This window comes from Delphinus delphis, chromosome 6 (genome assembly GCF_949987515.2).
Source record: "Delphinus delphis chromosome 6, mDelDel1.2, whole genome shotgun sequence".
Taxonomy (NCBI): domain Eukaryota; kingdom Metazoa; phylum Chordata; class Mammalia; order Artiodactyla; family Delphinidae; genus Delphinus; species Delphinus delphis.
Window position 1 is genome coordinate 91,945,460 of NC_082688.1, and position 23,751 is coordinate 91,969,210.

The following is a 23,751-nucleotide window of genomic DNA, read 5'->3' on the forward strand; positions in this document are numbered from 1 at the left end:
GGGTTATTTCCAGGAAGAGTAAAGTAAACAAGGGTAAAGTTGTTATATAGATTCAAGTGTGTGCCTCCCTCACTTATTAGACTCTCTTGTAATTTACAGTCATCGTCCTCTTCCTTGTACATAATAGGTGATACCCATACAAATGGATAATTACTTTATAAATGTAAATGTCCCTTACAATAAGGTAACTTCTACTCTGTTTTCAGAGCTTCTATGGCCTCAGCTGTTTCTCAAAATAATCCTTGTGCCAAAGAGGCATATTTTGGGGTGGCATATTCTGCTACCTTTCAGCAAGCTCTAATATCTGTAAGAAAAATGGATAGTTTTGATATTTTTCCCCAAAAAACTGCACATTCACTATCACCTTGAAAAAAATCTAGATGCTTGACTGTATTTTATTCTATTGAGTTGTTAACTGCTCTGGTATTTATAGTTCTGTTTCCCTAGTGAAGACTGCGGTTTTAAAAGCCACTATCCCTCCCCCATACATCACCATCTCCCTTACTCCGCTTAATTTCTTGGCAGTTGGGACCTTGTCTCTAGTCTTCAGGTCAAGAAGAAACCATGATATAAAATATTAATTTAAAATGTCATACATTATCTATTCTGGGTTTTATATAAACCATAATATAAACTATGTTGGATTATATTAACACTGATTCATTTTTTTTATAAATCTTATTTGATGTCTAGAAATTTTTTTCCCTAGAACTCTAAATTTTTCAGCTATAGAAGCCAAATATTCTCTCCATATAGGACCTCAAAGCATAAATCTGTGTTTTCCTGCAGAAACAGTATCAACAATCTGTATCAAAGATCTTTATTTATTTATTTATTTATTTATTTATTTATTTATTTATTTTTGCGGTACGCGGGCCTCTCACTGTTGTGGCCTCTTCCGTTGTGGAGCACAGGCTCCGGATGCGCAGGCTCAGCGGCCATGGCTCACGGGCCTAGCTGCTCCGCAGCATGTGGGATCTTCCCGGACTGGGGCACGAACCCGTGTCCCCTGTATCGGCAGGCGGACTCTCAACCACTGCGCCACCAGGGAAGCCCAAAGATCTTTATTTTTTTAATGGTGACTAAACAGCTCTCAGAAGGTAGAAGTGATTCAACACGTTAAACACAGGAACTAGAAACCTTGCAGGGGAGAAAGGTCCTCGCGTCTTTCACATTCTCATGTGCTTGTGCAGTGGGTCAGTTTTCCTTCATGACCCCTTTTTGTCTCTGTACTTTGCAGAGGGTGAAAACAAAGTCTCGGTATTTACATCAGTAGCACTAATATAACCGGTTTTGCTTAACTGATTTATTTCCATTACTATGCAACGTTTCTGATGGTGGACTATATAAGTAATATGACATAGTCCTATCTGATCCATGTTTGTTCATGAATCAACGTAGCTCTTACATCCTCCTTCCCTTTCCCTTTACAAAAGATTTTGTTTAAAAAAAAATTAAATGGGGAGCAGATGGAGCACTCTTCAGCACATATTAAGCCTTAAATGTGAAAATAGGGAGCTTCCCTGGTGAGACGGTGGTTAAGAATCCGCCTGCCAATGCAGGGGACACAGGTTCCAGCCCTGGTCCGGGAAGATCCTACATGCTGTGGAGCAACTAAGCCTGTGTGCCACAACTACTGAACCTGAATGCCACAACTACTGAAGCCCATGCACCTAGAGACCATGCTCCACAACAAGAGAAGCCACCACAATGAGAAGCCTGTGCACCACAACGAAGAGTAGCCCCCGCTCGCTGCAACTGGAGAAAGCCCATGCACAGCAACTAAGACCCAAAGCAGCCAAAAATAAATAAATAAATAAATAAATAAATAAATAAATATATATATATATAAATGTGCAAATAAGCTGAGGTAGGTATAAGGATCTTGCAATGTCCACTTGTGAGCTACAGGGACATGGGAACACATGTAGACATCTCCCTGAGGCTGCAGCCCTGCTTTGTGTTTCCCCACCTTCTTCCTTCCAACACCAGAGGCTAATGGATAGGCACCACACTTCTCCCTTAGTTCTGAGAATGCAGAAGTAAACACTTTCCTACCAACTCCCTGGTGGTCACTGCCTTGCCTCTCCTGAGCATCTCTTTGCCCATACCTCTTTTTCTGCATCCTTCTAAAGGACAGAAATTTGGGGATGCAGTCCACTCTTCACTTCCCAAATACAGAAACTGACAGCTCTCTCCCCAGTCACTCTGGCCATAGTCCAGTCACCTGTAGGAACAGACCAAGGAGCAACAACTGGGCCACTTCTCTTTTTCCTTCTCAAACAAGCTAAAAGAAATTATCCTGATATTTGTTCAAATGGTAAGGAAGACCTTTCTCAAGACTATTGCGATAGGGGCAAGAGATCAGGCCCAACTCTGAATGCAGCAAAGATGGCTAGGGGTTTACAGCCAATGAGCCGACTGTGAGGTTGGTGGATGGGAAATCACTAAGAGGAGACATCCAGGATGGGGGATTCTAGCTAAACCTGTCTAACTGGATTCTTGCTGAAGGCATCAAGGATGAGACACCAATAGTGGGGGATGAGGAGTTTGATCAGATATCAAGAGTGGGTGAATCAGGCTAAACTGACTTAGCAGGATTTTTTGCTAAGATTGTCTTTAGCAGGCCGTGGATGAGGATTCTGTCTAAAGTTTGGTCAAACAGAGAGTCCTTGTGAACCAGCTGACTTAAATTGGGGTAGCCAGGGAAACTGCAAGAGTCCTTCCTTCCTCAAGAATGCCTGGGCCAAGGAGCTGGTGCTGGTGGTGTCCTTCACCATCGGGGGCCTCATTATAATTCTGCCCACAATCAGCCCCTGCACCAAATATGCCATCATGATCAACTAGGCCTCACCTTACAACCACACAGTGCTCCTCCTAGACCATGGGAACATACCCAATGGGTCCAGCCACTCACAGGATCCACAGGGCCCAAGCTTAGAGTGGCTGAAGAAACTGTGAGCACCTACATTGACAGGGCAGGGTCCTCTTCCCTGGACCCCCAATAAAAATGTGAAAACTGAAAAAAAAAAAAAAAATGTGGGCAGCAAGCGTATGTGCATGTGCATGTACGTGTGTTTAATTATGGGAATGGGAGAGGCAGAAACAAGTGTATTTTTAGATGAGACAAGTCACTTCCCTAGGCCCAGTTATTCCATTCCAAGCTGCTTGGGGATTGGTGCCCTGCCTCTATCCAGAGATTTGAACCAGTAAAGGTTTGCTCCATCTGTTTTTTGAAATACAACTATAATCCCAGGGAAAAACAGCTATTTGTCTTGGGGACAAACCAGCCAGGGAAATTTCAAAGAAACGAGACAAGAGTTGGGGGGACTGGCCCACAGCACTGTCGTACTCATCCTTCAGGATTCCGCCTGGCTGGCTTCATTCCCACAACGTCTGGACAGTCTGCATACTAAGCCCTAAGGGTGAGGACTCTGCCTTTAGTCCTCAAACATTTGTTGAACACCTACCTGAGCTGGGCCCTGAGAAGGTGCTGAGGATCTTGACCCCACTCTTGAGGAGCCTGCAGTCTGGGAGGGGAGGTGAAAATGCAAACACTCCCAGGACACCGGGGATGGGGGGATGGGGGTGTCCAAGGCAGCTGGGGTGCAGCGTCAAAGGGAGGAAAGAAGGAAAGGGGAGGAGGACAAGTCAGAGAAGCTTCCCTCCCTCTCTCTCTCTCCCTGCCTCCCTCCTCCCTGACAATAGGAGAATTCATTTTGCTGTTTTATTTAATCCCAGTAATTCCACAGAGTCTAGCTAACTGCTGGCACATAGATGCTCAAAAAAAGTTTAATTGACTGACTGACTGAACAAACCCCATTTTTCCTCTTAGAATGTCTCCTTGGCATGAGGATCATCTCAAGCTGATAATTTTTAAGAAACAGAAGACTCAGGAAGTCTTTCTTTTTACCTCCCTCTTACTGCCTAAAGAATTTAGATAAAGGCCCTGACCCAGCAAGAGCCCCATCACCAGAGATATCTACAAAGAATACTGGCTGGGTGTGGCAGGGGTCACTCAGCAGGGCCTGGAGACCAAAGTGCTCTCTGCGTCCCACTGTCTCTGCATGGCATAGCAAACATCTGTTCACCAAACATTTGTTTTTCCACTTCCAAGTGAATTGTCTTTCTCCCCTTTGAAGTCCCAAACCCCTACCCTTTCTCCTTCCCTCAGATGACATATAGGCCTCAATTACCTAACTCGCATTCTTATGGAGGCCCCGTAGGTATGTAATATGTAATTAAATTTTATTTTCTCTTGTTAATCTGTCTCATGTCAGTGTGGTTCTTAGACCAGCTAGAGGAACCTAGAAAGAGTAGAGGGAAATTTTTTCCTTTCCCAACATGGCACCATGAGCTTCTGGCTGGCATGCCAATGCCTCCTTCTCTTTGCTGCTGCTGCTGATCAGTATTCTGGATCCCCAAGGCATTGATAAGGGCATCCAACCCCACTATGAGGAAACATATTAGCTCTGTAGGGGAGGAAAAAACTCTCCCTCTTCCCTCCTAGGTTCTCCAACTGGGGCCCTGCAAATTAGACTAATAAGAGACAGATTAAGTAGAGAAGCTCAGAGTTTATTAATGCGTGCAACACACATAGACATGGGAAAACTCAGGGATGAGTAACTCAAAGGGGTGGTTAGAACTTGGGATTATATAACATCTTAACAAAAAAACAATAAATCTCTAGAGATGTGACAAGACTCAGGAAAAGATGTTCAAAATTTAAAGGCAGCAAACTTGGGAAGGTAAATATATGGGGAGAACTCATGGAAGATAAGTGTTGTTTTAGTAGCCTTGTTACATAGATTCCTCTCCTGCTATTTTGAGAGCTGAGAAGAGACTCAGAGCCACCCTCCTCTTCCTGGTACAGTACAGGGGACACTTTTACAAATGGGGATTTATATCGTGCTTTTAGGCAGATGGGGAGGCTGGAGAGTTTTGTTTGGCATCTGCTGTTTCTCAATTGTCTTCAGCTCAAAATAATCTTTATGCCCATGTGGCATGTTTTGGGGTGGCCTGTTCTGATCCCCTATAGCCCTTAATAATCCCAAATCTTGATTGGTGGCCAAATGCACTGCCCATGTTTAAGGACAACCATGATGATGCAGGATTTATATACCAGTAGTATAACAGTTTAAGATGCCCTGGGAGGATGTGGACCAGACTTGTCACCTTATTCCAAATGGCAAAGGCTACCTAATGTGATGGGTTGTATGCCCTTGGCTGTATCAAAGAGTGAGATTTCTTTCTATCTTTTCAATCTTTTTAGTGAGTTACATTGAATGCCTGTGATGTGCATCGAATTCTGGTTTAATGCTTTATTTGATAATAATGTTGTTTTCTTTTTCTTCTGCTTCTGTGGAGCAGTATTCTGGGGTGGGAAAGGATTTTGCAATTATATTTGCCCCGCACTGGCCAAAAACAAGCCCCAGCACACCTGGCCCAGTGTACCTCCAGGTGGTTGCAGACTCAGCCCCCTACCCCAAGGAGTGCTCTTGTTCCTGCCACACCTAAAGTGCCAGGGTACTCTGGAAAAGACCAAGGCCCTGTAGCCCAGGCCAATTATCATTGATCAAAATTTCTGGGGTAGAGCTGGGAAATCAGCATGTTTTTTTAAAACTTCCCAGGAGATTCTAGTGTGCAGTCACTAGAGAGATTTGCAGCTCTGGGAGACAAAAACCCAACTCTTGCTGGAATTGGAGCCTCAAGCAGAGCTATGTAGGGGTCGAAAATGGCCAAGCTCCCCATGAGGAGACACCACATCTCTTCCTGCTCCAGGCCTCTCAGGCTTCTCGGTCTCCCTGTCCTTTCTCAGCCTGGGCCTTTAGCCTTTCCTTCGGTTTTGGGAACAATAGATTGCCATTCATTTCACTTCACTTAAGTTAGCTCACAATGATAAAACCTCATACAGTTATCGGAAGGAAGTGTATGGGATGAAGAGGGATGACCCTCTCAGGGTCCCTGGCTAGGTCTGAAAATTAAACTGATAAAGGCAAATGGACAGGAGAAAAGCATACACATTTATTTAATATAAGTTTTATATGACATGGGAGCCTTCATAAGAAAATGAAGACCTAAAGAAACAGTTAAAACTGAGCGTTTTTATGCTAAGTTTGATGAAGAGTGCACGGTCATGAAGGAACAGGATAGGACAGGGTATGAAGTCAGTGTAGTAAACTGGGGGAAACAGCAAGGCCTGTGTGCTCAGAATCTTCTCAGTGTCTCTCCAACCTGGAGATAAGGAGGCTCCTTTACTCTGGGTATAAGGAGGGCACCTCTTATAAGAGGATCTCATGACCTGCTTTGGGGGAAGTGGGAAGTCAGAGAACCCTTCCAAGCACCTGTCATTTCTCAAATGCCTTCAGTTTAAAATATTCAATATGCCCAGGTACCAAGATGTTCTGAACCCCATCAGAAGGAATTGTTACTTTCAACTTTATACTGAAAAATCTAACCATGAGTTAGATTTTTTTATAACCTCTCAAAACTTAGAAAATCCAATCCAAACTTCCTAAGACTACAGCCCTGTTAAAGGAAATATCATTATGACACTTGTTAAAACAGTAAAGAAGACTCTCTTCAGCACTATGTTGAAAGGTGTCAAGACTATTGCAATAGGGGCAAGATATAGGTCCAACTCCAAATGCAGCAAAGTTGGCTGGTGGTTTATAGCCAAAAATCAGAGTGAGGGGTCAGTGGATAGGAAATCACTAAGAGGATACATCCAGGGTAGAGGATTCTTGCTAAACTAACTTAAGAGGATTCTTGCTGAAGGCAGGCTGGGGTTGTCAGATATCAAGGGTGCAGGGGTGAGGAATTTGATCAGATATCCAGGGTGAGCAGATATTGAAGGCATTCAGGGCACTGTCAGGGAAGAAGAAAACTTTCCCCTACCCTTCTTAGCTTCCTCTGGTTGGTCTAAGAATTAAATTGATATGAGACAGATTAACAGGAAAAAATCAAATTTAATTTTGTATGTATAGAAATCCCACATACATGAGAGAGTCAGAGACCCCACATACATGAGCAGTTCAGAGACAGAAAGGTAAAATGAGGTATATATGTCATCCTGAGCTAAGGAATGGGATAGGGGCCTGGGGCTTCCAAGGACAGGAAGGTAATTCACAGGACAGTAAAAAGAAGAGCAGGTGTTTGGTAATTAGATGTTTGATCTGCTGTATATATTGGGCCACTTAGATAAAATTTATCTCCCAGTAATAACTTTTCTGGGAAAAATCCCCAGTTTAAATTCTTCTAGGTATTTAAGAGAGGAGCAATAGCTTCTCTTAAACCAGCAGGGTCTCAATTGCCTTTAGCTCGAACTAATCCTCATGCACATTTTTGAGAGGCTTGTCCTGAATCCTGACAACATGCTACCCCAAAATATGCCATTTTGGTATATTGATTATTTTGAGCTGAAGGCACTTTAAAAACAGAAAATCAGGGAGAGGCTTTCTCTGAACTCCCCTCATTCACCTAAAGACAGATCCTCCGAAAGGAATTCAGTTGTCATAAATCATATCCCCGGGAGTTTCATCCACCAGGAGAGAAGACTAGTAATTGACATCACATCCAGAATTTGTCCCAGTCTATCATACCTCCCATCTATTCCTCTAAGGGCTCCGACATCTTTCCTGAAAATCACTTTCTCCTAAGGGGCCCATATTCCCTATCCCCTTCCCCTATTAAGATGGTATATAAGCTCTTACTTATATATGTTTTTTTTAGGTATTCACTTTTTTTCCTGTGACGGCTTTGTGCATGTAACATTAAAAATTAATTGGGAATTCCCTGGCGGCGCAGTGGTTAGGATTCCGCACTTCCAATACTGGAACTCAGGTTCAATCCCTGGTCAGGGAACTAAGAACATGCAAGCCACATGGTGCGGCCAAAAAAACAAAAAAGAAAAAAAAGAAAAAAATTAATACATTTGTATACATTTTCTTCTGCTAATCTGCCTGTTGTCAGGGTACTTCATAGACCCAACCATCAAATGCAGGAAGGTAGAGGGAAAGTCTTTCCTCCCCTACAATACCAAGGGTAGGGGATTCTCTCTAAACTGAGTTAGCAGGATTTTGGCTATAGCTTGACTTGTTAGGCCAAGGACAGGGCTCAAGGACAAGGCATAGTCAAAAAGGAGGCTGTCTAAAGTTTGGTCTCACTCTCTGTTTCCATCACTTCTCAGCCTTTACTTCATGCTCCAGCAACAACTGCTTGTATCCACACACATGCACACATTCCACTCCTTTGACCATGCAATCTTCTATGCTTGAAATATTCATTCACCTCTTGATCTATAACCCACATTCAAAGTTAAATAAGCTTAGATAAATTCCTTGAAAAATATAATTAGCAAATATGACATAAGAACATCTAAAGAGTCCCAAATTTATAAAGAATTCATAATAAAAAAAATCCTCCCTCTACAGAAAGGCCCAGACCTAGAGGTCTTTCCTGGTGAATTCTATCAAACATTTAAGATAGAAATAATATAAATACTATACAAGCTCTTTCAGAAAATGGAGGAAGAGGAAATACTTCACAACTTGTTTTGTAAGGCCTGTGTGACCCTGATACCAAAACCTGATTAAGAATTTGCAAGTAAAGAAAATTACAGACAGATGCAAATATCCTTAACAAATATCAGCAAATTTACTTTAGTAATATATCAAGAATTAGGCTTATCATGACCCACTGGGACTTATCCTAGAAATATAAGGATGGTTTAACATACAAAAATCAATTAATGTGGGCTTCCCTGGTGGCGCAGTTTTTAAGAATCCGCCTGGTAATGCACAGGACACGGGTTCCAGCCCTGGTCCGGGAAGATCCCACATGCCACAGAGCAACGAAGCCCGTGTGCCACAACTACTGACCCTGTGCTCTAGAGCTTGTGAGCCACAACTACTGAGCCTGCATGCCACAACTACTGAAGCCTGTGTGCCTAGAGCCTGTGCTCCACAAGAGAAGCCACCGCAATGACAAAAAGAAGCCCCCACTTGCCACAACTAGAGGAAGCCCAAGTGTAGTAACGAAGATCCAATGCAGCCAAAATTTAAAAAAAATTAAAAAACAGAAAAAAAATCAATTAATGTGATTCTCTACATTACATTGAAAAAAGATAAACTTTGAAAACATTATGCTAAGTGAAAGAAGCCAGTCACAGAAAATCACAAATGGTTTAATTCCAATTATATGAAACAGCCAGAATAGGTAAATCCATAGAAACAGAAAGTAAATTAGTAGTTGCCTAGGGAGGAGGGAATGGAGGGTGATTGCTTAAGGATATGGGTCTTTTGGAGTTATGAACATATTTTAAACCGATTGTAGTGATGGTTATGCACTTTAAATGGATAAACTGTATGCTATGTAAATTATATCTCAATACATGCTATAAAGATCTCTTAGGATGTCCGAAAAGGCCCTGTAGGACATTTCTCATGTATCATTCCATGTTCAAAAGGCCAGACCTCCTAACTTAAAAATACAGTGAGGGAATTCCCTGGAAGTCCAGTGGTTAGGACTCAGCACTTTCACTTCTGAGGCCTGGTGTCAATCCCTGGTCGGGGAACAAAGATCCTGCAAGTCACGCGGCATAGCCAAAAAAAGAGAAAAATACAATGAAATCTTTTTCGAAAGATAAATTAAGTTATCTAAACCTAGACAAATACTTTAAAGACAAACAGGAAGAATGCCTCTTCTACCCCACACATGCTCTCAATTTCTGGGAACTTGTACTTGGAATAATGTGGTTTCCTACCACTGAGGCTCAGATGCCTGACTCCTGTGGCCTCATGTCTCTCAAGGATTGGGCAGAAGTTCTGGCACCAAAGGATACAACTTTTGCACAGGCTTCATTGATGGAAACTGATTTTCCTTTTTTGTTGTTGTAGTTGCACTTCATTTTTTTCAGGCATTATTCACGTCTTATTAAGCATGATATCCCTTGCACCTAACTGTGCCTAAAAACTCAGTAGGCATCCAAAAAATATTTGTTAACTGAATAAGGGCAGGAGGGCAGGGAGGGAAGCCTGATATCTGTAACTATAAATTGAAGACTCTTGTTATTTCTATACTTTTGACATAAACAACTCCAAAAAAATGGCAGCATCTTGTAGGGATCTCCATGTCAGGGAATTTTATTGTCAAATTTCAGTGGATTTTTTTTTAACTTCTTTTTAAATCATGTTAGCATTTTGCTGTTATTACATGCTGTGATGGTTTTAGAGTGGGATTTGCCAGAATCGTGTTTGCCCCATTAACGAACTGTTATTACCATTGTCATGATTTTTTCCTTCAGTTGAGCATAATCTTGTTCTCCATCTCCAGATACACTGACCATAGGTATATAAATTACATAGTATGGCTTACCAATAACATTACTAAAGTACTTAAAATGCTTTACAAGCAAACCTTTTACAATTATCATTACAAAATTTGTGAAATAATTTTACTGCTATGACGTGGAACCTTGTGATACATTATTTAGTGTTTTATTAAACCTGGAAACTCACTAGCTTTAAGGAGCTTTCTCTCATAGGTTAATGGACACCAACCTACTTCGTCATTGTTCACTAGTTCTATGCCTCTGACTCTCTGAATCTCTGGTGTGCAAGGTGTAAATTTATCGGAATAAAGCATAATTAAACACAGTGTAGATGCTCAATGAATACATAAAAATCCCACCAGTATGGTGTAAAAGTGGTCTAAAGTATTTGATCACCTAGAGTGTGGGGTCACATTTCTGAATGAGTCAAATTCTATCAGAAGTATTACTACGTTTAGAAAATGAATGAATGAGTCATTAAAATAGATACATAGTGACCTCCAAGTATTTATGCACTCATTTGTTTTGATATTATTTGAACTTATTAATAATATGCTTTGAAAGATGAGAGCTTTTGCTACTTTCCTACATTAGAAAACACCTGCTGTTGGAATATGTCCAAATGAATCTTCTATCCTACTTTATGCCTTTGTTTGCTTGACAGCCAGGTATGAGAAACCAGGTAATTTAAATTTTTTTCTACAAAAATGAATTGCTCTTTGGTTCAGTTAAAATGCCAAATGAATAACTTACACAGTTGTCATGTGTTTTCCTTGCCTAAATGTGAAGCAGGCTCTCTGGCTACAGACACTGTCTGCTGTAGCTGAAATGAAAAGACCCAGCTCAGTGTTGGGTTCATTCTAGGATTAAAAAAGCTTTACAAGTAAGGATAGCTTTATATTAAAACCAAAATGAGACCAAAATAGGGGGGATCTTTTGCTAAATTTAATGAAAAGAATATGTGATCAAGGATCCCTGTGGTAATGATACTTTTGCAGCAATCATTCTAGACCAAAGGCAAGCTAAACAATACAGCATTTTCCATGCCAGGTATAGATGGTGTTCTTATTTAACTTGCATTCCACTGTTTTTAGTGTTTTATTTAAACTAGAGTGTGAATTTTATTGTTCTTGAGCTTGTTTTCTGAGGCAGCACATAACTTGTGTATGAAGAACCAGGAGAGATGGTTAAAAGGAAGAATGTGACTCAGTAGCAGGTGGGTCTCCCAGGGGCTGCTGCTGGTCCATGAGCCTCATATTCATTAAACATGAAGGTCCTAGAGGACTGACCATTCAAAGATCACAAAGGGAGTGATTCTCCTTCCAGTAAGAGTGGAATAAAGGGGACAGAATTTGTATCTTGCCTTACCCAACTGAAAAATAGATCAAATATAGGAAACAACTATGGATTACTGCTTGGATGGTTTGCTGGCCACGGAGCATCATAAAGGGTGCCCAGATGTAGCCCAGCAGTGGCAGGATCCCTGGGTTAAGGAGACACAGCTCAGAGATGGGGGTGGCCAAGGCAGCTATGCTTCACAGGAGAGAGTGCCCCAGAGGAGAGATCTCCACAGAGAACTCCAGAAATCTGTCTGCAGATATGTGAATGAGTTCTGAAAAGTGTGAGTACCTGAGGAGACAGGCCAGAGAAAGATCACCAGAAAGGATCAGGGGAACAATCCCCAGGTTCACACAGTCCAGGAATAATTCATGTTCCACTAGCCAGACTGGAAAGACTCCTAAGAAACAGGGTGTTGAGAAAAGTAGTCAATAGTGTATTGGCTTAGGAGTAGGGACAAATTAGCCCTAGAGTGAAAATCAAGTCTTGGAAGGATCAAACTATTTACAAGTACCTTCAGTATGTACCAGGATAAAGGCTAGTAACATTTAAAGGAATACTAAAAAAAATTCCTACACCCAAGAATATATTTACCATATCTATCATGCAAGAAAAAAATTACCAAATATGCAAAGATCTAGGAAACTATAACTCATGATTAGTAGAAAAATAAATCAGTAGAGACAGATCCAGAAATGATACAAATGATAGAATTAGTAGACAAGCATGTTAAAATAGCTACTATGGATGTTTTCCAGATGTTCAAGAAGGCAGAGGAACACATATGTATAAAAGAGTTATTGGAACATATGAAAAAAAATAGAAAGGACCTCAAGAAATAAAAAATATAATGTCTGAGATGAAAAATACACTGGATGGAATTAACAGCATTTTAGACAACGCACAAGAAAAGATTAATGAACTTGAAGACCTAGTAATAGAAATCATCCAAAATGAAACAGAGTCTCAGTGAACTGTGAGACAATATAAGTGGCCTAGTATTTTTGTGACTTGAATCCTAGAAGTATGGAGGGAGGGGATTTGATGAAAACTATAAACCCACAGCTCAAACAAACAAGAACAAAAACCAAAACTGAACAACCCCAAGCAGCAGGATCATGAAGATAATTACTCCAAAGCATATCATAATAAAATTGCTTAAAGTGAGTGACAAAGGAAAATCTCCCTGGCATGTGGAAAACAAAGGGCACATTAAGAATGGAGAGATGAGGATGGCAGGGGAGGAGTGGCCAGTGGATCTAGGACCCTCTGCTTGAATGCTTGTATGTCCCTCATTTGTCCTCCTGGGCCCAGCTCACGGGCCAGCTCCTGTGAGAGACAGGAGGGGACACTGCTTACTCTTTTTTTTTTTTTCACTGCTTACTCTTGATTGGCAAGATCTGTTTCACTGATGTAGCAGGTGAGGGAGGATAGCACCCTCTCCCCTCACTCTGTGTACCTGTCTCTCCAGACTATCTTTGAAGAGATTTGTGTTTGGAAAGGGTAGAGGAGGAAAGACTTGCCCTGGCTGGGTCTATGAAACACACTGACAACAGGCACAGTAAACAGAACAAAAGGCATGCAAATTTGTTTATTTTGAACATCACATGAATGGGGGTGTCTCAGGGAAAAAAGTGAATACCCAAAATGGTGATGAGATTTGAGAACTTATATACTGTCATAATAGGGGAAGGGGAGAAGGGATGTGAGCATTTTAGGGGAGAGTAAATGATTTACAAAAAAAAAACCCCAAAAAACCAGATGGAAGGTGTGGTAGCTTGGGACAAAATTTAAGAGTGGTGGTGACTTCCTCTCTCTTCTCCTGTGATAAGAGTCAATCTTCCCTAGTGAGTGAAAAACTCCTGGGAGGGAATTGATGACAATTGAGTTCTTTTTTTTTTTTCTTTAATTAAAAAATATATATATTTATTTATATTTAGGCTGCCCCTGGTCTTAGTTGTGACATGTGGGAAATTTTTAGTTGCAGAATGCAGACCTGTTGCGGCATGCATGTGGGATCTAATTCCCCAGCCAGGGACTGAACCTGGGCCCCCTGCATTGGGGATACAGAGTCTTACCCACTGGACCACCAGGGAAGTCCCTGGTTTTTTTTGGAGGATTTGTCTTTAGGCAGATAAGCATTTGCTTTTTTCAAGTACCTTCAGATCAAAATAATCAGTATACCAAAGAGGCATAGTTTGGGGTGGTGTTTCTGAATTCCTTCAAAGGACCTTAGAATTTGTTGGTGCAGAGTTAAAGCCTTGGGAAATACAGAATCCAACACAGGCCTTAGAATTTGTGGGTGCAGAGTTAGAGCCTTGGGAGATAATGTCACTTAAATATCTTAAGAGCCACAAAAAGACAAAAATCCCAAATGCAAGGAGGTTAGGTACCATCTTAAGGGGGAGGCTGCTGATCTTCGGATAGGAATTAGATAATGTACAACTTGAGTGATTGAAACATGGGCTGGGACTCCCTTTGGTACAGAAATATGTCCCTTATTTTGAGAAGGATCACCTGGATTTTCTGGAGCTGAGAGAATAACTTTGCTTGGGATGGTTACTTCACTCCACTCAGGTGGCATCACATGCTTGTGTATTTGTTGTGTCAATGTATCTAAAGTATGTGTAGACCTAATTCATAAATCAAACATATAGAGTTAATATTTTTGTGCATACTTAGCATTTTAAGTATTTTTAAAGTTTCAGAGATTTGGGGCCCAACAATCTTGTAATTTCAGCTTAAAATGTGTAATTAAATAACTGACAAGACTTTTTTAATTTTAAAAGAAAATCTTACTCTTTGTAAATATTATTACCATTTAAAAGAACTTACGGGCTTCTCTGGTGGCGCAGTGGTTGAGAGTCCGCCTGCCGATGCAGGGGACACGGGTTCGTGCCCCAGTCCGGGAAGATCCCACATGCTGCAGAGCAGCTGGGCCCGTGAGCCATGGCTGCTGAGCCTGCACTCCACAACGGGAGAGGCCACAACAGTGAGAGACCCGCATACGGCAAAAAAAATTAAAAAATAAATAAAAGAACTTACAATTCATGAATTTATGAAGATTGGTGATTACTGGGAAAATTTTGTTCACTAATCAAACAACCAAAGTACTCACAAAGGAAATCAAACACACACATATATATACACACATATATACGTATTTTGCTATTTTTTATTTAAGTATAGTTGATGGAAATCAAATATATTGTTAAATGTTTAAGGAGACTTAAGTTGTATAAAAGCCTTAAAATTTATTTAAAGATTTGCTAGATATATAAATAGAATAATATGAATTGTAAGTTTATTTAAAGAAGAACTAGGTTTTTACAATTTTAGAATTCACTAATTTTAAATTTGTAACTTTGATATAGCAAATATTGATTTAAAAAACAAAGTTTACCCCACAAAGTAGTTGAAATGTGTACAAAGAGCTACTCTCAAGGATATCCAAAATGTGCTTTGAAAAGAAGGAACTTTTCCAATAAAAGAAGGACTCTGTAGGTCAACAGGAGCCTTCCCTGAGCATTGAAAGTGCAGGTGGAGCTCATTTTATACATTTCTGTCATTCTTTGTATCTTTTACAGCAAGTATGCATGAGTTTTCTAGTAAGAAAGTGTTTTAACAAGAAAAAAAATCCTTCATCTTCCTTTTCTTCCCAAGGGTGGTCGATGACTCATGTTGACTTAAAAAACACACACACTGTAAGAGCTGTGAGTTGAGTATATTCAGCGTCTTGCTGAGGACTGTAGACCAGGAGACAGCCTCTCAGCCCTGAGAAATTGTTCCGAAGCAGTAAGGGAGAAGCCAGCATATATATGAGATTTTTGCTGGAAAAGACAAACAAAAAAAACATGTAGTTGAACGTCAGATTACTGCTAATCACAAAAAAAAACAGACATATAAAGTTAATGATTTTAGTGCTTTGCTGTATGTGGAAAGATGCAAAAATCTGGGGTCATTGAAATTTTTCCTTAGATATGTATCTTAACTACTTAGGGGCTGGTATCCAAAACCCAGAATGCTTCCTGTTATTCTCCATCCTGAATTCCCCTCAGGTGCACAGGCAACTGCAGTGGTTAATAGATTGATGGTTGTAGAACTGGAATAGCAAGCAACATTTTTTTTTCCTTTACCCTCAGAAGTCTAGCTCTTCTACTGCAATAATGGAGGAGGGGTACAGAGCCCACTGAGGAGCCTGGAACATAAGGGGTGAACAGGGTAATTAAGGAATGATTTGCCGGATACTACTCCAAGAAGAGCTTCAAAGGGCCAGTTGACTTTTGTCCTTGAGAACAAAAAACCATATCTCCTGGACTTAAAAATTCTTCCCCTTAGCCTCCACCACCTACCAACACAACATTATCATTAGCAGAAAGTCACTGCACGCACTCTAGCTGGGCGAACTTATATTGAATTTAATTGACATCCAAGGCAGAGAGAAAAAGCTATGCTTTGCCAATTTTTTATGTAAAGATTAGCAGTAGTATATATGGACACACATTAGAAGCACATTCACACATGGGGGTGCTTGCTCAAAAGGTTTTCAACTTCGAGATCGAACATGTTTGGAGCTCATCTATTTAGAACATTCCAACTATTCTGCCTCACAGGAGAGGTGATCAGAAAAAGACTGAAGATAACAAAATTCTTGGCTTTTGATTTACAGAGTAGGATTCTGAGGTCTCAAGGCAGAGATTTTAGTTTGAGAAAAAAAATTTGAGAAGTATGAAAAGTGGGTTTGAGACTCAAATGCCAAATTGCTAAGGACTCACAGATTTGGGGGATATCGAAAGAATAGATGAAACTGGCCTTTCCCGCCCTCCTGAAATGAAGACTCCCTCCTCCTTCCAGGAAGCTGGCATTGCTATGAAAAGTAGAAGGCCTTGGGATCAGGGCTTGGGACAGATCATACCTGGTGGGAGTCTCTCTGTCCCTAGGTTGCCGATGCCTGGAAGCTAGCATCTTAGCTACGTTCTCCATAGGTTTTGGCTTTGTCCTGGCCACAGGTTGCACCTCTGTGGGTTATCCTGGATGTATGTTATCTGCTAGAATGCCAGTGCTCACTGTATGTGTCTCAGGCTTTGCTCAGCGCTCTGATTCATCCTCATAGCTACAGGAGGTGCGGTGAGGCCCAGATTGAAGTTGGTAGATGACCCAGTCTTGAAGGCAAATTGTGAAAATAATCACCACCGAGGGTCCTTGTTTGCAAGCATTGTGGCTTCACAGATTTAATATCTCTGATAGCTCTAAGGGACTGCTCCAAAGAGGCAAGGGAGGATCCAGGATATACAGGAGTTTTTGCAACTAAAAGCAGGTACTCAAAACATCAAAAGTTACTGCTAACTAAAGAAAACCAGACATCTCAAGTTAGCACTTTTCTATCTATGGGAAGATGCAAGAGTCTGGGCTCATCGAAATTATTCCTTTGATATGCACCTTAACTCTCTAGGACTGGTATCCTGCTTTTCTCCATCCTGAATCTCTTCATGGTGCACATTATGGGGCATCTGCAGTGGTCGATGGCTTGATGGCCCCAACATCCTTTATTTACTGATAAGCCTGGTGACATTCTTCATTCTCTTGATGAAGGGAAACCTCACTAAAATAGAGTTGGGAGGGCAGAAGGGGGAGCTCTCACACAGATACAATTTGAAGTCTATAAGATCCCAACAGGAAGAGAAGTACCTTCCATCTCCTACAGGAATGATACTACTTTATTACCACCAGCAGGAGGAAGAGAGATTTTCTTCTTGCTTGGCATGGCTCAGACAATGAGAGACTGTCACAACTTAACCAATGAAAAGCCACTATACTTTGAACTCCCAGTTTCCTCTAGTGCAGCAGTCCCCAACCTTTCTGGCACCAGGGACCCATTTCGTGGAAGACAATTTTTCCATGGACTGGGTGTGGGGCAGATGGTTTCGGGATGAGTCAAGCACATTACATTTATTGTGCACTTTATTTCTATTATTATTACATTGTAATATATAATGAAGTAATTATACAACTCACCATAATGCAGAATCAGTTGGAGCCCTGAGCTTGTTTTCCTGCAACTATATCTTCCCATTTGGGGGTGATGGGAGACAGGGACACCCGAAGTGTGTTGTTTATGTCCAGTCTACTCCATAATCTCATTTTGGTTGCTGTCACTGCAGGAAACCCTGCTTCACAAAGATAGGATGTTGGAAATGGAAGCGGGCTTTTCAGTGCTTTTGTGGCAATCTCAGGATATTCCGCTGTGACTTTAATCCAGAATGTATGGAGTATGGAGATTTGAAGTTGTCTCAAACATACTTTTAAGGCCACCATCATTTGCAATCTCAAGCAGTTGATCCTCTTCTAGCACAGACAAAGTCAATTCACCTGGCTTATTCACAAATGGGTCACAGATCCATTCCTTCCCAGTTCGGGGGTCTTTTGTGGTTGGGAAGTAATGCTCAAACTCTTGTGAAAGCTGAGATAGATGAGCAGTTTTGAAGGTTTCATGGTTTCGTTGGATAGCTGGTCGCCACATATTATACAAAGTGGGCTTGGAGAATGTGAATCACCTGCTGCAATTTAAGTAAGACTTGGTATTTTCTTTTAAATGCAGCTTTTTTTTGTTGGCAGCCTGAGAGTCTTCTGCTCTCTCATCATTGGGTCTTTCACCCTTTTCAAAGAAGCTCTTCAGCGACATTTGTTTTTTACTCATTTTGGCTAGGGTGAGCTTGTGGGCTTACCAAAACTATGACTGAGACAAGTGCACAGTGTGGGAAAGAGGCGCGGATGGAAGTGGTAAATAAAATAATGGGCGGGCCACGTGCAGACTAAAATAAGGGTCAAATTCTGACTTAAAGCCTGCCACCAGATGCAGCTTAATTGTCACTTGTCACTCACTGATAGGGTTTTGATATGAGTCTGCAAGCAATTGATTTATTATGGTCTCTGTGCAGTCAAGCCTCTCTGCTAATGATAATCTGTATTTGTAGCCGCTCCTCAGTATTAGCATCACCACCTCAGCTCCACCTCAGATCATCAGGCATTAGAGTCTCATAAGATCCTTCGCATGCGCAGATCACAGTAGGGTTCAGGTTCCTATGAGAATCTAATGCTGAGGCTGATCTGACAGGAGGCAGAGATCAGGTGGTAATGTGAGTGATGGGGAGTGGCTGTAAATACAGATGAATGGCTCACTCACCCGCCGCTCACCTCCTGCTGTGAGGCCTTGTTCCTAACAAGACACAGACTGGTACCAGTCTGTGGCCCGGGTTGGGGACCCCTGCTCTAGTGGGCTTTTTGTTTATAATAGCCCCTTCCAAATTTCCCTTCTCCTCAACAAAAAGTTTCCTCTCCTTACTTTGCTGCACTTCTTTGCTGGATTTTGATGTCAAAACTCCACAGGCAACTTCCTCACTTTGACCCAAGCTCTTGATAAATATTCAGCCGATGGAATGTGCTTGGCTCTAGCTGATGCTGGTGACACTGTTGAAGATGCTAACTTTATGGAAACCATGGTAGATGCAGGTATTCTCCATCTGTACACCTGGGTGGAATGGGTGAAAGAAATGGTTGCCAACTGGGATAACCTAAGAAGTGGTCCTGCCAACACCTTCAATGATAGAGTTTTTGCCAGTGAAATTATAAAAACAGATCAAAACCATGAAAAGATGATGCTTAAAGAAGCTTTGAAAACAGGGTTTTTGAGTTTCAGGCTGCGAAAGATAAGTACCATGAATTGGCCATAGAAGGGATGCACCAAGACCTTGTGTTCCGGTTTATTGAAGTTCAGACACTTCTCTTGGCTCCATTCTGTCCTCATTTGTGTGAGCACATCTGGACACTCCTGGGAAAGCCCAACTTAGTTATGAATGCTTCATGGCCTCTGGCAGGTCCTGTGGATGAAAGCTTGATACATTCCTCACAGTATCTCATAGAAGTAGCACATGACCTTAGACTGCGACTCAACAACTATATGATACTAGCTAAAGGGAAGAAGACTGACAAGCAGCCTCCTCAGTAGCCTTCACATTGCACCATCTATGTGGCAAAGAGCTATCCATCTTGGCAACACATCACCCTGTCAGTTCTACGTAATCACTTTGAGACCAACAGTGGAAAATTGCCTGATAACAAAGTCATGCTAATGAACTAGGCAATTTGCCAGAATTGAAGAAATACATGAAGAAAGTGATGCCATTTGTCACAATGATTAAGGAAAATCTGGAGAAGATGGGACCTCATGTTCTGGATTTGCAATTAGAATTTGAAGAACAGGCAGTGCTCATGGAGAATAGAGTCTATCTGACCAATTCCCTTGAGCTAGAACACACAGAAGTCAAGTGTGCCTCTGAAGCAGATAAAGTCAGGGAAGATTGCTGTTCTGGGAAACCACTTAATGTTTTTAGAACAGAACCTGGTGTATCAGCTTCCCTAGTGAATTCTCAGCCATTCAATGGCCACTTCTCAACCAAAATTGAAATCAGGCAAGGAGATAACCGTGATTTTATAATCTGGCGTTTAATGAAAGTGGACTGAGGAATCAAAGACCTTTCCAAAGTGAAACTGATGAGATTTGACGATCCACTGTTGGGGCCTTGGCAAGTTCCTGTCCTGGGAAAAGAGCATGCTGAGGAGACGCCCATTTCTGAGCATGCTGTTTTCCACATGGACCCCACGAGCAAGAAAATTCATCTTACTGAAAATGGGCTACGGGCAGATATTGGTGATACAATGATATATCTTGTTCATTAAATTCAGGCACATTGGAGATTTATCCTGGTTTCTGGGGATATTACGACTATGACCGTGCTTACAGATGGGCTATGAGAACCTTAGGCTGGACCTAAATGTGGTTTGCTATAGTTGCGTGCCTCGAATTGCAGTTGTTTTCTGCTCCCAGATAAACTTGCTTTGCTGGTATAATAACTGGCTGTTTTATTGTCTGGTGTTAACAAAATCTTTGCAGGAAAAAAATACTACAAACAAAAGAAAAACCCAAATAAAAAATTTGGTAAATTTTTTGCTACACATATGACAGAAAACTAGTATTCTTCAAGGTGCAAAGAGTTCCTACAAATTAAGGAGAAAAATAAAACAAAAATCCAAATAGAAGAATTGACCATGGACATAGACAATTCACAAGAAATAAATATCAAATGACTGTTTTCTGTTTCATTTTTGAACAGCTTCTTTTGAGATTTAATTCATTTACGGGTAATTCACACCTTTAAAGTGTAAAATTCAATGGTGTTTAGTACATTCCCATAGTTATGGATCCATCATCGTAATCAATTTTAGAACATTTTCATTACGCCCAGAAGAAAGTCTGCACACCTTAGTCATCACTCTTCAGTCTTCCTAACCCCTCATCCCAGGCAACAAATAACCTAATTTCTGTCTCTACAGATTTGCCTATTTCGGACATTTCAGATATATGGAATCATACAATATGTGGTCCTTCATTGGTTGATGATACTGAACACTTTTCCTGTGCTTATTGGCCATTTGCTTATCTTATTGGGAGAACTATTCAGATCCTTGGTCCATTTTTAATTGGGCTATTTGTTGTTTTATTATTGTGTTGCTAAGTTCTTTGTATGTTTTTATACAAGTGCCTTTTCAGATATGTGATTTGCAGATATTTTCTCCCATTCTGTGCGTTGTCTTTTCACTTTCTTGATGGCGTTCTTTGAAGCTCAAAAGATTTAATTTTGGGGATCACTAGTTTACCTATTTTGTTGTTGTTGTTGCTTGTGCTTTTGGTGTTAGAATTAGAAACCATTGTCTAATTTAAGGTCACAAAGACTTATACCTATGTTTTCTTCTAAGCATTTTATAATTTTTACATCTAGGTCTTTGGTACTTCTGAGTTAATATTTACATGTAGTGTGAGATGGAAGTCCAACTTCTTTTTCTAAAATGTGGATATACATTTGTCTGAGCACCATTTGTTGAAAATACTGGCACCCCTTTGAATTGTCTTGGTACCCTGTTGAAAATCAATTGATTGTAAATGTGATGGCTTATTTCTGGACTCTAAATTCTACTCCATCTATCTATATAGCTATTCTTTTTTTTTTTTTTTGCCACACAGTGGCCTGTGGGATCTTAGTTCCCCAGCCAGGGATTGAACCCGGGCCCTTAGCAGTGAAAGCTTGGAGTCCCAACCACTCAACCACCAGGGAATTCCCTATATATCTATGCTTATGTAAATACCATATTGTCTTAATTACTGTAGCTTTGTAGTAAGTTTTAAAATTGAGAAGTGTGATTCCTCAAACTTTATTCTTCTTTTTCAATATTGTTTTGGCCATTCTGTATTCCTTAAATTTGTACACAAATTTTAGGATCAGCTTATCAAATTCTGCAAAAATGTCGAGATTTTGATAAGGATTGTACTGAATCTGTAGATCAATTTGGAGAGTATTACCATCTATAAATATTGTATTCCAGTTTGTGAACATGAGATACTTTCAAACTTATCTAGTTCTTTAATTTCTTTCAACACTGGTAATTTTCAGAGTATAATTTTTGCATTTCTTTTGTTAAAATTATTCCTATTTTATTCTTTTGAAATCTATTATAAAAGGAATTGTTTTCTTAATTTCACTTTTGGTTTACCCATTGCTACTGTATAAGAAAAAATTGACTTTTGTATATTGATTTTATATCCTACAACCTTGCTGAATTTGTTTATCACTTCTTATAGTTTTTAGTGGATTTCTGAGGCTCAAATGACTTTTAAATATATGAAAAGAGACCAACCTGTCATAAAATGAGACAAATGTAAATAAAAACTATCATGGGATATGGTTTTGTTCACCTACTGAACTTGCAAAGATCTAAAATGACATTCATATCATTGTATGGGTGTGGTATGTATTAATATTTCTATTAATATTCATACTCTTTATTCAGCAATCCCACTTCTAGGAATATATCCAAGAGCAGCTATCTTCCAGTTCACATACAGTATCCCTAGGGATGCATAAACAGTATTGAAGTGTTACGTTGTATGTAGGCAGGTCACTGTTTGATTCCATTTACATAACCAGGCAAAACCACTCTGTTGAGAGAACTCAGCATAACTGTATCATCATATCGTTTAATCAAAATTTTTCAGGAGACTTCCCTGGTGGTCCAGTGGCTAAGACTCAGCGGTCCTACTGTAGGAGGCCTGGGTTCGATCCCTGATCAGGGAACTAGATCCCACATGCCACAACTAAAAGTTCACATGCCACAGCTAAAGATCCTGCATGCCACAACTAAGACCTGGCACAGCCAAATAAATAAATAAATACTTAAAAAAATTTTTTTTCAGGATGTTTCTTTAAATCGTGAGGACTTCCTCCATCTCAACCTAACCATAATCCTCCTCCTCAATAAAATAATAACTCTCCTCTATCATCGAGTAGTTTGCTTGCTGTTTGTTTTATTTTTTTAATATATATTTTTTAATTGGGTTCCTTTTAATTTTTTTTTAAATTTAGAGTTGCTTTACAATGTTGTGCTCGCTCCTGCTGCACAGCAAAGTGAACCAGTCATATGTATTGCTTGCTGTTTAAAAGTTATTGTTATATTACCCTTTTCATAAGCATTGTATCCAGTTCAAATCCAGCCCCCCCAAGTTATTTCAGTAGCCTTCTACATGGTCGCCTATATTTCATAATTCCTACTCTAAATTTTCTTCTAGATAGCAACAGATTGATTTAAAAAAGTCACCCCACGAACCTGACTGAACATCTTCAATTGTCTCCCACTGGATGGTGAAACTCCCTTACATGTGCATAGAATTTAAATTCCCCAATATCCTGGCACTTGAGGCCCTTCACAAACCCTATGTTCTAACAAATGCGCATGATACAGTATTCAGACAAGGCATGTATTCATTTATAATAAATAGTTGTTGAACCCTTACTGTCCTCTAGGAGGTATATTGATAAGGAAAACAGATCTTGCCTCTGGCCTCTGGACTTTATAATGGGGTGGGTGGTGACTAAACAAGTCAGTGCTGGATGTAATTACAAAAGAGAATCAGTACTACAAAGAAAAATAAACAAGGATGTCAGTAAAAGAGAATAGAGGGCAATCTACTTGTG

The 23,751-nt window shown here is 40.4% G+C and overlaps 2 pseudogenes; both read left to right on the forward strand.

The window, feature by feature from the left end:
- LOC132427712 (NADH dehydrogenase [ubiquinone] 1 alpha subcomplex subunit 3 pseudogene) overlaps positions 1–2,961 on the forward strand; it is a 98,139-nt pseudogene extending 95,178 nt beyond the window's left edge.
- A 16,143-nt stretch (positions 2,962–19,104) lies between these two features.
- Positions 19,105–20,210, forward strand: LOC132426749 (leucine--tRNA ligase, cytoplasmic-like; annotated as a pseudogene).
- The last annotated feature ends 3,541 nt before the right edge of the window (positions 20,211–23,751 follow it).